The 16,906-nt window shown below is 48.3% G+C and overlaps 1 protein-coding gene across 3 annotated transcripts in view; it reads left to right on the forward strand.

Annotated features, from left to right (window-relative positions):
• TMC5 (transmembrane channel like 5) overlaps nucleotides 1-16,906 on the forward strand; it is a 383,751-nt gene that overhangs the window by 243,695 nt on the left and 123,150 nt on the right. The window lies entirely within an intron of this gene.

The following is a 16,906-nucleotide window of genomic DNA, read 5'->3' on the forward strand; positions in this document are numbered from 1 at the left end:
CGGGCCTATTGGAGGGTCCCAGGTCCCACTGCCCTTTACCGGCTCCGCCACCTGCTGCTTACCCGGTGCAACCCCAGCTTGTGCGCCCGATTCATGGCTGCAAATGCAACTTTTACAAAATTATTTCTAAAGGAGGGGGGCTGGCCACACTTCCCTGCATTGGCCACGTCCCTCTCCGATTACCTGGGCCCGGCTCACCTGACTGCGCCCCTGTATATATGTATTTAGCATAAGCATGCAGGGTCGGACTGGTCCACAGGGGTACAGGGAAAACCACCGGTGGGCCCCAATGCCTGAGGGCTAACTCCTTCCTCTAGGGATCAGGTTCCAGACTGCACTTGTATTATACATGGTAGATATATTGCATTACACTGCACAAGACAATTGTGTATTTCAATCCTCTGTGAAGGCTGGCCACACCCCTAAGTATTGGCCCCTATCACTGCATTCCCCCGGTGGGCCCTTCATTACCCAGTCCGACACTGTAAGCATGTGAGGCACACTTCATTAGGTTGTGTACCCAAGGAATTTCTATTTTAAAAGCAAATATTCATTCACTCATTCATTAATTAATTAATCATTAAGCCCTCATCCTCCATCATCAGCCTTTATCCCCTCATACTTAACGTATCATTAATTGATTGATTGAGAGCAGATAGAGGTGGCTGCACTTTAAATTCATTGTATGCCTTACATACCATATTATTACTTAATATAACACAGGCAACCTAATATAAGGGCGGTGGGAAATTAGAGAAATGTTGCGGTGGACAATGTTGTTTTAAAGAGCTACTGGAAAACTCTTAGGGGTAGATGTGGCAAACCTTAGAGAGAGAAAATGTGGCGAGGTTGCCTACAGAATCCAATCAGCTTCTGTCATTTTAGACTGTACTAGATAAATGATATTGAGAAGCTTATTGGTTGTTATGGGCAACTTCTCCACTCTATCTCTCTCGATGGCCTCGCCCCTTCAGTCAGCTATCGGTGAGTGTAACCGTCATTGCTGTTGCCACCCTACGCACTCCATGGTGGCCGCAGCTTGTCACCACAATGTCTGAGAGCATGAGGAACAAGTGCCGTGGCTATGTGGCCAGCAGTGAGTATCATGTTATATAGGGTATACAGCCACTGCGAGCTTGTCACAACTGAGGGCCTGAGCTGACGGGAGGCAGCCTCAGTTGTAGGGGCTGAGATGTACCGGAACCTGGGAGGTTGTATCAGACCCCTGGACATGTAAGTAACATGAATAATAACTGCCCGAAGGCGTGACCACGACAACTTGGATAAAAGTCAATGATGTTTATTATGACAACTCCGCAACACAGCAGCAGTAAAAGAAAACGTAAAAGTCAGCAAAGAATAAATACAGTTCCTGAGTACTACAGGATGGCAGGAGCCACAGGGCACTGGTAGTGTGAGATAGTTCTTATGATCTTCTAGATGGAAAGTCCTTACCAGGCCCGACTGTAGCAATGGAGATAACCCAGGATTGTGCCAGCTGGTGTTCCAGGAAAAGCTGGGTTGCTGAAGATAAAACAGCTGCTGTGGATACTGGCTGGAACCAGACTGTTGTTAGCACGGAGTGGATACTGGCTGGAACCAGTTAAATAATAAATGAACTTGGGAGCGATGAAATATGAACTGAAATGTAGAACTTGAGAGCGGAGAAATAATAATACCGGTGGAGAGTGGTAAAGTGTAGAAAGGACACCGGCCCTTTAAGGGAAGCTGTACTCTGCTGGAAGCTGAGCTGGAAGCAGGTAATGTTGTAGCTGGAAACAGGTGAATCCACAATGGATTGGAGAGTCAGGCTACACCGCAGGTGGAATGCTGGTGCGGGTCTCTATGGTGGAAGTCTTGAGACAGGAGCTGGAACCTGGAAGACAATCACAGGAGAGAGACAAACAGGAACTAGGTTTGACAACCAAAGCACTGACGCCTTCCTTGCTCAGGCACAGTGTATTTATACCTGCAGCAAGGAAGGGATTGGCTAGGCAATTATGCAGATTAACAATACTGACAACAGATTGGAGAAAATGATCAGCTGACAGAATCCAAGATGGCTGCGCCCATGCAGACACTTGGAGGGAAGTTTGGTTTGTAATCCATGTGGTAATGAAAACAGTAATGGCGGCGCCGGCCACTGGAGACAGGAGACGCCAGGCTGACAAGTGCACATCCAACCACGCGGACACAGCGGAGGCCGCGGCTGACGTAATCGCCACTCTGACACTCTGCATGCAGAAGCTCAGGGACGGCGGCGGAGGCCGCGGGAGACGCCATGCCAGATGTAATAAGGCGTTACTGTGACAGCGTCTCAGAGAGACAGGAGAGGATGCAGGAATGTGAACATTAGGATAACAGATGGGATCCGGTCCTGGAGCGCTGAGCCAGCCTTAGGAGGCATCTGATGGGTAAGAAATGGCGTCCAGATACCCGGATCGTGACAGCACCCCCCCCTTTAGGAGTGGCCCCAGGACACTTCTTTGGCTTTTGAGGAAACTTGGAATGGAATCTCCGGACCAAGGCAGGAGCATGGACATCAGAAGCATTGGTCCATGAACGTTCCTCAGGGCCGTAACCCTTCCAGTCAATAAGATACTGTAGTTGACCGTAACGGTGACGTGAGTCCAGGATCTTGGCCACTTCATACTCAACGCCTCGTTGAGTTTGGACTTTCGGAGTTGGAGGAAGTGAGGAATGAAACCGATTCAAGATCAGCGGTTTCAACAGGGAAACATGGAATGTCCTGGGTATTTTTAAGAAGGGAGGCAACTGAAGTCTGTAAGCAACAGGATTGATGACTTGTTCAATCTTGAAAGGACCGATATAGCGAGGTGCAAACTTCATACTGGGAACTCTTAACCTCAAATTCTTCGTGGATAACCATACCCGATCACCCACCTTGAGAGCAGGAACTGCTCGACGCTTCTTATCCGCAAACTTCTTGTACCTGAACGATGCCTTGAGCAGAGCTGATCGTACGCTCTTCCAGATATTGGCAAACTGATGCAAGGTGATATCCACTGCGGGAACAGAAGTTGCTGGAAGCGGTTGGAACTCAGGGACTTTAGGGTGGAATCCAAAGTTAGTGAAGAATGGTGTTGAAGCAGATGAAGAATGATACTGGTTGTTATGACAGAACTCGGCCCAGGGAAGTAATTGAACCCAGTCATCTTGAGAGGAGGACACATAGATGCGGAGGAAGGCCTCCAAGTCCTGATTCACCCTCTCGGTTTGACCATTGGTCTGAGGATGGTAAGCCGTGGAAAACTTTAGCTTGACTTGAAGGACTTGACATAAACTTCGCCAGAATTTGGCTGTGAATTGAACTCCTCGATCTGAGATAATTTCTTCAGGAAGACCGTGGAGTCGGAAGATCTCTTGTATGAATACTTGAGCCAACTTGGAAGCTGACGGAAGACCGGTGAGAGGAATGAAGTGTGCCATCTTGGTGAACCGGTCAACTACCACCCAGGTGGTATTGAACTTGTTGCACATGGGTAAGTCTGTAATGAAATCCATCGACAAGTGGGTCCATGGTCGACGGGGAACGGATAGTGGAACCAGTTGCCCCGCAGGCGACTGGCGGGATACTTTATGTTGGGCACACTTTGGGCAAGATGCAATAAACTCCAAGACGTCCTTTTTCAGAGTTGGCCACCAATAGGACCTAGAGATAAACTCCAGGGTTTTTTGGATACCTGTATGTCCGGCAAAACAGGAAGCATGGGCCCAATGCATGAGCTTCTTCCTTAGCATCGGCTTCACAAAACTTTTCCCTGATGGGGGCGTAGAGTCCATCCCTACCGTGGAGAATGCCAACGGATTTATAATAGGATGCTTGTCTGAAGACTCTGACTCATTTTCTTGCTCCCATGAGCGGGAAAGGGCATCGGCCTTGCGATTCTGAGAGCCCGGACAGAACTGGAGTTTAAAGTCGAACCTGGAAAAGAAAAGTGCCCATCTGGCCTGACGAGGGTTGAGACATTGTGCGCCCTTCAGGTATAAAAGGTTCTTGTGGTCTGTAAGTATGGTGATTGAATGAGAAGCTCCCTCCAACAGATACCTCCACTCTTCTAGAGCGAGCTTGATGGCTAGCAACTCCTGGTCGCCAATGGCATAGTTGCGCTCAGCTGGGGAGAACTTCCGGGAGAAGAAACTGCAAGGGTGTAAATGGCCATCTTTAGCCCTCTGAGATAACACCGCTCCTACTCCAACGGAGGAGGCATCCACCTCTAAGATGAAAGGAGAGTCGATGTCAGGCTGTTTCAGAACAGGCGCAGAGATGAACCTTTGTTTTAAAAGATGAAATGCTTGCATGGCTTCTTCAGACCACTTGGACGGGTTAGCACCCTTCTTAGTGAAAGCAGTAATAGGCGCCACAATGGTGGAAAAGTCTCGTATAAACTTTCGGTAATAGTTGGCGAACCCTAAGAACCTCTGGACCCCTTTGAGGGTTAAGGGTACCGGCCAATTTTGGATTGCTTGTAGTTTCTCAGGATCCATCTCTAGTCCGGAACCGGACACAATGTACCCTAGAAACGGAATGGACTTGACTTCAAAGACGCATTTTTCTAATTTGCAATAGAGATGATTGACACGGAGACGGGACAGAACCTCTTTAACCCAAAAACGATGTTCCTCTAAATCGTTGGCAAAAATGAGGATATCGTCTAGATAGACCACGACATGACGGTATAGAATGTCTCTGAAGATCTCATTGACAAAATGCTGGAAGACAGCTGGAGCATTGCTCAATCCGAAGGGCATGACGAGGTACTCATAATGTCTGTCACGGGTGTTAAAGGCGGTCTTCCACTCGTCACCCTCACGGATCCGGATGAGATTGTATGCACCTCGCAAGTCCAGCTTTGTAAAGATGGTAGCTCCGCTAACTCTGTCAAAGAGCTCAGTAATCAGGGGTAAAGGATAACGGTTCTTGATGGTAATGTCGTTCAAACCTCTGTAGTCGATGCACGGCCGCAGACCACCATCTTTCTTTTTTACAAAAAAGAAGCCTGCGCCGGCTGGAGAAGAAGAAGGTCGAATGAACCCCTTTGCTAGGTTCTCTTTAATATATTCCTCCATAGAATGCGTCTCAGGCAGAGACAACGGATAAGTTCGGCCTCGAGGTGGAACCTTCCCTGGAACGAGATCAATCGGACAGTCCCATTCTCTATGAGGAGGAAGGATATCAGCAGAAGCTTTACTGAACACATCCGTGAAATCTTGATATGGAGGAGGTGGAACATCAGACGACCTGGGGGAGGAAGAAAAGACAGGCAATACTTTAAACAAACATGTCTCAGCACAGGAGGAACCCCATGCCAGGATTTGCGTAGTCGTCCAATCAATTGTAGGATTGTGAAGACGGAGCCATGGAAGGCCCAGGACCACAGGATGTGTGGCTCTTGGAATCACTAAAAAAGAAATAAGTTCGGAATGAAGAACTCCCACTCTCAGACGAACTGGTAGAGTCCTTAAAGAAATAACTGCATCAAAAATTTTGCTGCCATCCACGGCAGTTAAAGAAATGGACGAAGGAAGTCTCTCGGTGGATAGGGACCACCGTTTAACATAGGCTTCAGTAATAAAGTTCCCAGCTGCTCCGGAATCAAGGAGGGCAATGACGTTCCGATAACGTTGAGCAACTTGAAGCGAGACTGGGAGATTACAATCTTGAGGAGAAGGAGAGGAGATCATTACTCCTAGCCGGCCCTCTCCTTGGCGAGCTAGGATTTGGAGTTTCCCGGACGTTTGGGACAGGCATTAATGGTGTGAGACGGAGCTGCACAATAGAGACAGAGAAACTCGGAGAGACGTCTTCGGCGCTCAGCAGGAGTTAAACGGGAACGGCCAAGTTGCATGGGCTCATCTTTAGATGGTGACAGTTGACGAGGAGGAGGAGCAGAAGATTTTGGAGCAGATGATCTTCCACGCTCAGTTGCTCTCTCTCTGAAACGTAAATCAACTTTCGTGCAGAGTGAGATTAGCTCATCTAACTTAGAAGGTAAGTCTCTGGTAGCTAACTCATCTTTAATACGCTCAGATAAGCCATGCCAGAATGCAGCATACAGAGCCTCGTCGTTCCATGCCAGTTCGGATGCCAGGATCTGGAACTGTATCAGATATTGTCCTACAGTACGTGACCCCTGGCGTAAACGGAGAATCTCGGATGAAGCTGAGGTTACCCGGCCTGGCTCGTCGAAGATGCGCCTGAATGTTGACACGAAGGCAGTGTAGGAAGATAGCAGGGTGTCGGACCTCTCCCATAACGGTGATGCCCAATCAAGGGCTGAGCCACTGAGAAGAGAAATAATGTAGGCAATTTTTGTACGGTCACTGGGAAAATTGCCAGGTTGTAGCTCAAACTGAATCTCACACTGGTTGAGAAATCCCCTGCAGAATCTTGGAGATCCGTCAAATTTTGCTGGCGTTGGAAGATGAAGACGTGGAGCAGAAATGGGTAAGGTGGGTGGGGTTATAGCTGGAGTCACTGTGGTTGACGCACCAGACGCGCCTGATCCACGGAGAGTTGTCTGAATCCCATCCAGCCGAGTAGAGAGATCCTGGAGACAGCGGATGATGTGGCCCTGTGCAGCCTCCTGATGTTCTAGTCGGGCTGCCAGTTCTTGCATCGGCCTGGCCGCTTGATCCTGGTCTCCGGCTGGATTCATTAGGTCAGTGCTTACTGTCACAACTGAGGGCCTGAGCTGACGGGAGGCAGCCTCAGTTGTAGGGGCTGAGATGTACCGGAACCTGGGAGGTTGTATCAGACCCCTGGACATGTAAGTAACATGAATAATAACTGCCCGAAGGCGTGACCACGACAACTTGGATAAAAGTCAATGATGTTTATTATGACAACTCCGCAACACAGCAGCAGTAAAAGAAAACGTAAAAGTCAGCAAAGAATAAATACAGTTCCTGGGTACTACAGGATGGCAGGAGCCACAGGGCACTGGTAGTGTGAGATAGTTCTTATGATCTTCTAGATGGAAAGTCCTTACCAGGCCCGACTGTAGCAATGGAGATAACCCAGGATTGTGCCAGCTGGTGTTCCAGGAAAAGCTGGGTTGCTGAAGATAAAACAGCTGCTGTGGATACTGGCTGGAACCAGACTGTTGTTAGCACGGAGTGGATACTGGCTGGAACCAGTTAAATAATAAATGAACTTGGGAGCGATGAAATATGAACTGAAATGTAGAACTTGAGAGCGGAGAAATAATAATACCGGTGGAGAGTGGTAAAGTGTAGAAAGGACACCGGCCCTTTAAGGGAAGCTGTACTCTGCTGGAAGCTGAGCTGGAAGCAGGTAATGTTGTAGCTGGAAACAGGTGAATCCACAATGGATTGGAGAGTCAGGCTACACCGCAGGTGGAATGCTGGTGCGGGTCTCTATGGTGGAAGTCTTGAGACAGGAGCTGGAACCTGGAAGACAATCACAGGAGAGAGACAAACAGGAACTAGGTTTGACAACCAAAGCACTGACGCCTTCCTTGCTCAGGCACAGTGTATTTATACCTGCAGCAAGGAAGGGATTGGCTAGGCAATTATGCAGATTAACAATACTGACAACAGATTGGAGAAAATGATCAGCTGACAGAATCCAAGATGGCTGCGCCCATGCAGACACTTGGAGGGAAGTTTGGTTTGTAATCCATGTGGTAATGAAAACAGTAATGGCGGCGCCGGCCACTGGAGACAGGAGACGCCAGGCTGACAAGTGCACATCCAACCACGCGGACACAGCGGAGGCCGCGGCTGACGTAATCGCCACTCTGACACTCTGCATGCAGAAGCTCAGGGACGGCGGCGGAGGCCGCGGGAGACGCCATGCCAGATGTAATAAGGCGTTACTGTGACAGCGTCTCAGAGAGACAGGAGAGGATGCAGGAATGTGAACATTAGGATAACAGATGGGATCCGGTCCTGGAGCGCTGAGCCAGCCTTAGGAGGCATCTGATGGGTAAGAAATGGCGTCCAGATACCCGGATCGTGACAGAGCTGCTGGATTACCACAACAGTGTCCATGCAGTACAAAACCGAAAGCCTTCTCCAGAACCAGAATAGGGATTAGGTTTGGTTAATGTGACCGGTTACGGAACATCATGGTTGCCAGCAGCAAAGGCCTAAAGATTTCTACAACGACTAATCTTTTATTGTCTCATTGTTCCAACCGTAACACACCACCTGTGACCGCTGAAAGATGTCAGTCACTACTGGCTGCCTTAATATTGGTGGCTGATAATACTTCTGCCTGACTGCAACCGCACACACTTTCCCCACCACAAACTGCTGTTGTTATTCCACTACCTTATGTATCAATTGCTCCCCACACCTCTTAGATTATAAGGTTTAGGACAGGGACATCTTCACCTTGTGACTAATGCCATTGTATGTAATTTGTAATATGATCCCCTCAATATACAGCGCAATGTAAAAGCATTATAAATAAGGGATATTAATATAATACCTTTAGACTGTAAGCTCTCATGAGCAAGGCCCTCTTTTCTCACATGCTTTTCCTCACTTATGCCATAATTTTCTTCCCACTGCCAACAACAGCACCTAACCTTTGCGATCAGCTACCCCGATGCTTATTTGGGTCTTGCTGCTGCAGCCTGTTTATAAACCTTGTCCGTGTTCTGTTAAGTTTTGTACTATTAACACTATACCTCCCAACTGTCCCAAATTTTTTAGGACTGTCCCACCCGCAGGCCACAGTGTCCCACGGTGGGGGGGGGACAGTTGGGAGGCTCCTGTCACTCGCTGCCCTGCTTAGCAGAGCAGCAGTGATGCGCACACCATCTATTCACTGGAGATGGAGGGACAGGGGGCATGCCAGCAGCTCACATAGTGCTGGGCATGACCCCTCAGTGATAAAAACGGGGGGCGTGACTTATGTTTGCATCATCCCTGCAAAGCCATGCCCCTTTGTAGTCCACACCCCCTTTTCGGCTACCATGCACAAGGAGTCCCACATGCCACCCTTCCATTGTTGGGAGGTATGTAACACACCTCCCAACATTGTGGAGAGTGGGAGCGGAACATTGTACACATGCATTTTTTTTATGCTGGGGCCATACAAAGAGCTTCCTAAGCTGCTGGGGTGCCCCCAGACACCCCCTATACTCTATGCTATGCAGACCAGCAAATGAGAAGGAGACGGAATGGCAAAATAGTGCCCACCAAAATTGGGGCGGTTAGGAGGTCTGCCGTTAGTCACTTTTTTTTTATTGTTTTGTTCATACTGTTTGTGTTTATATACTTTGAAGGCAGTCTGGACCCCTTATTGTGCCATATAAAGTAAGGATGGTAATGATAACAAACACCTCATGTTCCATCATTACCCTTCTTTCACCATCATCATTCTCCAATAACCCATCACTTTATCATTCTGCATTAATCCTCTGAGCCTCATAATATCATCCAACCAACCATCATCTGCTTCATTCAGAGGAATTCATCATACATTTGTTGCTCTCAGAGTAATTCTGTAGCCAGATCCATACCTGCTGCTGCATAATCAGAGGGGATCCAGTCTTTAGGTCGACAGTAAGTAGGTCGACAGTGTCTAGGTCGAACACTATTGGCCGACAGTAAGTACGGTCGACATGGTTTCTATCTCGACATGTTCTAGGTTGACATGAGTTTCTCAAAAAAAAAAATCATTTTTTTTCTCTTACGTCCTAGAGGATGCTGGGGACTCCGTAAGGACCATGGGGATAGATGGGCTCCGCAGGAGACATGGGCACTTTAAGAAAGTCTTTAGACCTGGGTGTGCACTGGCTCCTCCCTCTATGCCCCTCCTCCAGACCTCAGTTTAATACTGTGCCCAGTGGAGACTGGGTGCTTTCCAGTGAGCTCTCCTGAGCTTGCTGACAGAAAGTATTTTGTTAGGTTTTTTATTTTCAGGGAGCCTGCTGGCAACAGACTCCCTGCATCAAGGGACTGAGGGGAGAGAAGCAGCCCTACTCATGTGAGATGCAAGGTCCTGCTTCTTAGGGTACTGGACACCAGTAGCTCCAGAGGGATTGGTACGCAGGATCTCACCCTCGCCGTCCGTCCCAGAGCCGCGCCGCCGTCCCCCTCGCAGAGCCGGAAGATTGAAGCCGGGTGAGTATGAGAAGAAAAGAAGACTTCACAGTCGGCAGAAGACTTCACTGAGGTAACGCACAGCACTGCAGCTGTGCGTCATTGCTCCCATACATCTCACACACGGCAGTCATAAGGGTGCAGGGCGCAGGGGGGGGCGCTCTGGGCAGCAATATAAACCTCTTATTTGGGAAAAGAGAGCATATATACAGCTGGACACTGTATATATGCATGAGCCCCCGCCAATTTTACACTTTTAGCGGGACTGAAGCCCGCCGCCGAAGGGGCGGGGCTTCTCCCTCAGCACTCACCAGCGCCATGTTTTTCTCCACAGCACCGCTGAGAGGAAGCTCCCCGGACTCTCCCCTGCTTATACCACGGTAGATGAGAGGGTTTTAAAGAAGAGGGGGGGCACATAATTCGGCGCAGATAATAATAACAGCGCTACTGGGTAAACATTAAATTGCTGTGTTTTTTCCTGGGTCATATAGCGCTGGGGTGTGTGCTGGCATACTCTCTCTCTGTCTCTCCAAAGGGCCTTGTGGGGGAACTGTCTTCAGAAAGAGCATTCCCTGAGAGTGTGGTGTGTCGGTACGTGTGTGTCGACATGTCTGAGGTAAAAGGCTCTCCTAAGGAGGAGATGGAGCAAATGTGTGTGTGTGTGTGTGTGTGTGTGTGGTGTCTCCGTCGACAACGCCGACACCTGAATGGATATGTGGAATTAAGTGCTGAGGTAAATTTATTGCACAAAAGATTAGAGAACAGACTCTACCCATGTCTGTCCCTATGTCGCAGAGACTTTCAGAGTCTCACAAAGCTCACTATCCAAAATAATAGACACTGATATCGACACGGAGTCTGACTCCGGTGTCAACTACGATAATGCAAAGTACAGCCAAAACTGGCAGCAAAGTATTCAATATATGATTATTGTAATAAAAGATGTTTTGCATATCACTGATGACTCAGCTGTCCCTGACACGAGGGTACACATGTTTAAGGGGAAGAAAGCTGAGGTAAATTTCCCTCCTCTCATGAAGAAAAAGAGCGGGAATCTCCAGACAAGAAACTGCAGATTCCCACAAAGAATTCTCAGGCAGTATCCTTTCTCTACTAGGGCCAGGATACGATGGGAATCTTCCCCTAGGGGGGATTGACACGTTTACCCAAAAGGTAGAGCTGACTTAACAGCTATCCTCAGGGATCCTGCAGATAGCATGCAGTAAAAGTACTATGAAGTCCATTTACACACATTCTGGTACACTACTCAGACCGGCAATGGCGTCGGCCTGGGTGTGTAGTGCTGTAGCAGCATGGACGGATACCTTATCAGAGGAGCTTGATACCCTAGATAAGGATACTATTTTATTGACCTTAGGGCATATAAAAGATGCTGTCCTGTATATGAGAGATGCTCAAAGAGACATTAGTCTTCTGGATTCTAGAATAAACGCTATGTCGATTTCTGCCAGAAGAGTCCTATGGACACGGCAATGGACAGGTGATGCCGACTCAAAAAGGCATATGGAGGTTTTACCTTACAGGGGTGAGGAATTGTTTGGGGAAGGTCTCTCGGACCTAGTCTCCACAGCTACTGCTGGAAAATCAAATGTTTTGCCTTATATTCCCTCACAGCCTAAGAGAGCACCGCATTACCAAATGCAGTCCTTTTGATCATAAAGAAACAAGAAAGTGCGAGGTGCGTCCTTTCTGGCCAGAGGTAGGGGCAGAGGGAAGAAGCTGCACAACACAGCTAGTTCCCAGGAACAGAAGTCCTCCCCGGCCTCTACAAAATCCACCGCATGACGCTGGGGCTCCACTGGTGGAGTCCGCCCCAGTGGGGGCACGTCTTCGGGGTTTCAGCCACATCTGGGTTCACTCCCAGGTGGATCCCTGGGCGATAGAAATTTTTTCTCAGGGTTACAAGCTGGAATGCAAGGACGTGCCTCGTCGCCGATTTTTCAAATCGCCCTTTCCAACTTCTCCCCAGGAAAGGGAGATAGTATTACAGGCAATACAAAAATTGTATCTTCAACAGGTGGTGGTCAAGGTTCCCCTCCTTCAACAAGGAAGGGGATATTACTCGACCCTATTTGTAGTCCCGAAACCGGACGGTTCGGTCAGACCCATATTAAATTTAAAATCCCTGAACCTATACTTAAAAAAGGTTCAAGTTCAAGATGGAATCGCTAAGAGCGGTCATCGCAAGCCTGGAAGGGGGGGATTTTATGGTGTCTCTGGACATAAAGGATGCATACCTTCATGTCCCCATTTATCCACCTCATCAGGCCTACCTCAGATTTGCGGTACAGGATTGTCATTACCAATTTCAGACGTTGCCATTTGGTCTCTCCACGGCCCCGAGGGTTTTCACCAAGGTAATGGCGGAAATGATGGTGCTCCTGCGGAAGCAAGGTGTCACAATTATCCCGTACTTGGACGATCTCCTCATAAAAGCGAGATCAAGAGAGCAGTTGCTGAACAGCGTATCACTTTCACTGGAAGTGTTACAGCAACACGGCTGGATTCTCAATATTCCAAAGTCGCAGTTGGTTCCTACGACTCGTCTGCCTTTCTTGGGCATGATTCTGGACACGGACCAGAAGAGGGTTTATCTTCCGATAGAAAAGGCCTAGGAACTCATTACTCTGGTCAGGAACCTATTGAAACCAAAACAGGTGTCAGTGCATCACTGCACTCGAGTCCTGGGAAGGATGGTGGCATCATACAAAGCCATTCCCTTCGGCAGGTTCCATGCGAGGACTTTCCAGTGGGACCTACTGGTCAAGTGGTCCGGGTCACATCTACAGATGCATCGGTGGATCACCCTGTCTCCCAGGGCCAGGGTGTCACTCATGTGGTGGCTGCAGAGTGCTCACCTTCTCGAGGGTCGCAGATTCGGCACTCAGGACTGGATCCTGGTGACCACAGATGCAAGCCTCCGAGGTTGGGGAGCAGTCACACAGGGAAGAAATTTCCAAGGTCTTTGGTCAAGTCAAGAGACTTGTCTTCACATCAACATCCTGGAACAAAGGGCCATATACAACGCCCTACGTCAAGCGGAGACCTTACTTCGCAACCAACCAGTTCTGATTCAGTCAGACAACGTCACCGCAGTGGCTCATGTAAACCGCCAAGGCGGCACAAGGAGCAGAGTGGCGATGGCGGAAGCCACCAGAATTCTTCGCTGGGCGGAGAATCATGTAAGCGCACTGTCAGCAGTGTTCATTCCGGGAGTAGACAATTGGGAAGCAGACTTCCTAAGCAGACACGACCTACATCCGGGAGAGTGGGGGCTTCATCAAGTAGTCTTCGCACAGATTGCGAGTCGGTGGGAACTGCCACAGATAGACATGATGGCGTCCCGCCTGAACAAAAAGCTGCAGAGGTATTGCACCAGGTCAAGAGACCCTCAGGCAGTAGCTGTAGACGCCCTAGTGACACCGTGGGTGTTACAGTCGGTCTATGTATTTCCTCCTCTTCCTCTCATACTCAAGGTGTTGAGGTTAATAAGAAAAAGAGGTGTGAGAACAATCCTCATTGTTCCAGATTGGCCACGAAGGACCTGGTATTCGGATCTGCAGGAAATGCTCACAGAAGATCCGTGGCCTCTTCCTCTAAGGCAGGACCTGTTGCAACAGGGGCCCTGTCTGTTCCAAGACTTACCGCGGCTACATTTGACGGCATGGCGGTTGAACGCCGGATCCTAGCAGAGAAAGGCATTCCGGTGGAGGTCATCCCTACGCTAATAAAGGCTAGGAAGGACGTAACGTCAAAACATTATCAACGCATATGGCGAAAGTATGTTTCTTGGTGTGAGGCCAGGAATGCTCCTACGGAAGAATTCCATCTGGGCCGTTTCCTTCCCTTCCTGCAAACTGGAGTGAATTTGGGCCTAAAATTAGGCTCCATTAAGGTCCAGATTTCGGCCCTATCCATTTTCTTTCAAAAAGAATTGGCTTATCTCCCAGAAGTTCAGACTTTTGTGAAGGGAGTTCTGCATATTCAGCCTACTTTTGTACCTCCGGTGGCACCTTGGGACCTTAACATGGTGTTAAGTTTCTTAGAGTCGTACTGGTTTGAACCACTGAAAACGGTGGAGTTGAAATATCTCACGTGGAAGGTGGTCATGTTATTAGCCTTGGCTTCGGCTAGGCGAGTGTCGGAATTAGCGGCTTTGTCACATAAAAGCCCCTATCGGGTTTTCCATATGGATAGGGCGGAATTGCGGACCCGTCCTCAATTCCTGCCAAAAGTGGTATCATCATTTCATATGAACCAACCTATTGTGGTGCCTGTGGCTACGCGTGTCTTGGAGGATTCCGAGTTGCTTGATGTGGTCAGGGCTTTCAAAATTTACGTGGCCAGAACGGCTAGGGTCAGAAAAACAGAAGCACTGTTTGTCCTGTATGCAACCAACAAGGTTGGTGCCCCTGCTTCAAAGCAGTCTATTGCTCGCTGGATCTGTAACACGATTCAGCAGGCGGATTCTACGGCTGGATTGCCGTTACCGAAATCGGTAAAGGCCCATTCCACTAGGAAAGTGGGCTCTTCTTGGGCGGCTGCCCGAGGGGTCTCGGCACTACAGCTGTGTCGAGCTGCTACTTGGTCGGGGTCAAACACCTTTGCAAAGTTCTATAAGTTTGATACCCTGGCTGAGGAGGACCTCATGTTTGCTCAATCGGTGCTGCAGAGTCATCCGCACTCTCCCGCCCGTTTGGGAGCTTTGGTATAATCCCCATGGTCCTTACGGAGTCCCTAGCATCCTCTAGGACGTAAGAGAAAATAAGATTTTAAACCTACCGGTAAATATTTTTCTCGTAGTCCGTAGAGGATGCTGGGCGCCCGTCCCAAGTGCGGACTACTTCTGCAATACTTGTATATAGTTATTTCTTCAATAAGGGTTATGTTATAGTTGCATCGGTCCTGAACTGATGATATGTTGGTTTCATACTGTTAACTGGGTAGTTATCACAAGTTATACGGTGTGATTGGTGTGGCTGGTATGAATCTTGCCCTTGGATTAACAAAATCCTTTCCTCGTACTGTCCGTCTCCTCTGGGCACAGTTTCTCTAACTGAGGTCTGGAGGAGGGGCATAGAGGGAGGAGCCAGTGCACACCCAGGTCTAAAGACTTTCTTAAAGTGACCATGTCTCCTGCGGAGCCCGTCTATCCCCATGGTCCTTACGGAGTCCCCAGCATCCTCTACGGACTACGAGAAAAAGATTTACCGGTAGGTTTAAAATCTTATTTTTTTTTACTTTTTCGTACTTTACGATCCACGTGGACTACAATTGGGAACGGTAACCTTGCCTGAAGCATGGCGAGGGAAACGAGCCATGCAAGCGGACACGGTGCACTAATTGGGGTTCCCAGTCACTGTACGGAAAAAACAACACCAAAAAAAGTGAAAAAACTCATGTCGACCTTTTCTCATGTCGACCTAGCACATGTCGACCTAGAGTCCCTGTGAACCTAGAAACAATGTCGACCTACTTACTGTCGACCAATAGTGGTAGACATAGATACTGTCGACCTAAGTCTAATCTACCTAGAGATCCATTCCTCTCTGTGGGGTCAGGTACAGTAGATGCATGGACCAGAGAAAAGGGCTCACTGTAAAGATTTCTGCTATGCTCTTACTGTAACAATAACAACAACAACAATAATAATAATAATCATAATAATGAAAAAAAAAGTTTATGAGATGGGTGTGGGGCTTGGCATTGGGAAGTGTTGGCACAATAGACATTTATTATTGCACGAAAAAAGAGAGAGAAAGGATACTGGTGTCGGCAGTTAATCCAATGATTAAAAAGGACGTTTCACAATAAAAATATATAACATAACAATTTATTACAAATTCATAAAAAAGAGGGATAATTGCCACAAATCTCATAAAACATGAATATAAAAGGTAACTCGTTTGAATATGATAACTCACACTTCCTATTTCGATTTATCATTGCACGTTTGTTGTTATTTCTTTACACTTAAAATATTGCAGCTCCATGTAAATATTTCTCTTGAAATATTTCTGAAATGCATTTTTTTCACTCATGAATATATAGTCCAGTATTTGGTCCTTTATGCGATTATGATAATATAATAAGGTGCTACCACCTACCATACTTCTAGGGAAAGTTATCAAAATCTACTTTCCACACAACTGTATTTACTAGGGAGGCCAATCCCGGGTCGTTTTTTCAATCCCGGGATTCGGGATTGAAAAATGCTCAATCCCGGATTCCCAGGATCCCCGGGATTGAGTAGGTCAATGAGAAAAATATGTATTTTTTACTTTTTCTAAAATAAAAATGATTGACCAGCACAAATTATGGTTTGAAACTGGGCATGGGACTGCTGGACAGTGTGGCGCTGTTCTGACACTACTGCAGGCAGTTGTCGGCAGCTGCAGCAGCAGGGCTCCGTCCTCCTCTAGTCCCCACTTCCAACTGCCACTCGATTCTGGGGCCGGCCATCCATCCATCCATTACTGATGAGCCCCCTGTTGTTTTTGACAGGATCTGTCATGTCGCGCTGTGACAAGCAGAGGCAGTCTCGACCCCTGCTTTGGATGACTGGCAGCTGGCGGGAGCTGCTGAAAGCATGTGGCTGCGATGCGCCATGTGACCTCTGACGTCATGCAGCGCCACGCACAGCTGCACAGCCAGGCAGTGTCTGAGCCGAGTGCTCAGCGCTGCCTGGAAGATATATGAAACAGCGCATGCGCAGCACAGTCCCGAAATCCCGGGATTGGAAGCTCCAATCCCGGGATTGAAATCCCGGCGATTTTGGCCCCAA

The sequence above is a fragment of the Pseudophryne corroboree genome, chromosome 7 (genome assembly GCF_028390025.1).
Source record: "Pseudophryne corroboree isolate aPseCor3 chromosome 7, aPseCor3.hap2, whole genome shotgun sequence".
Taxonomy (NCBI): Eukaryota; Metazoa; Chordata; class Amphibia; order Anura; family Myobatrachidae; genus Pseudophryne; species Pseudophryne corroboree.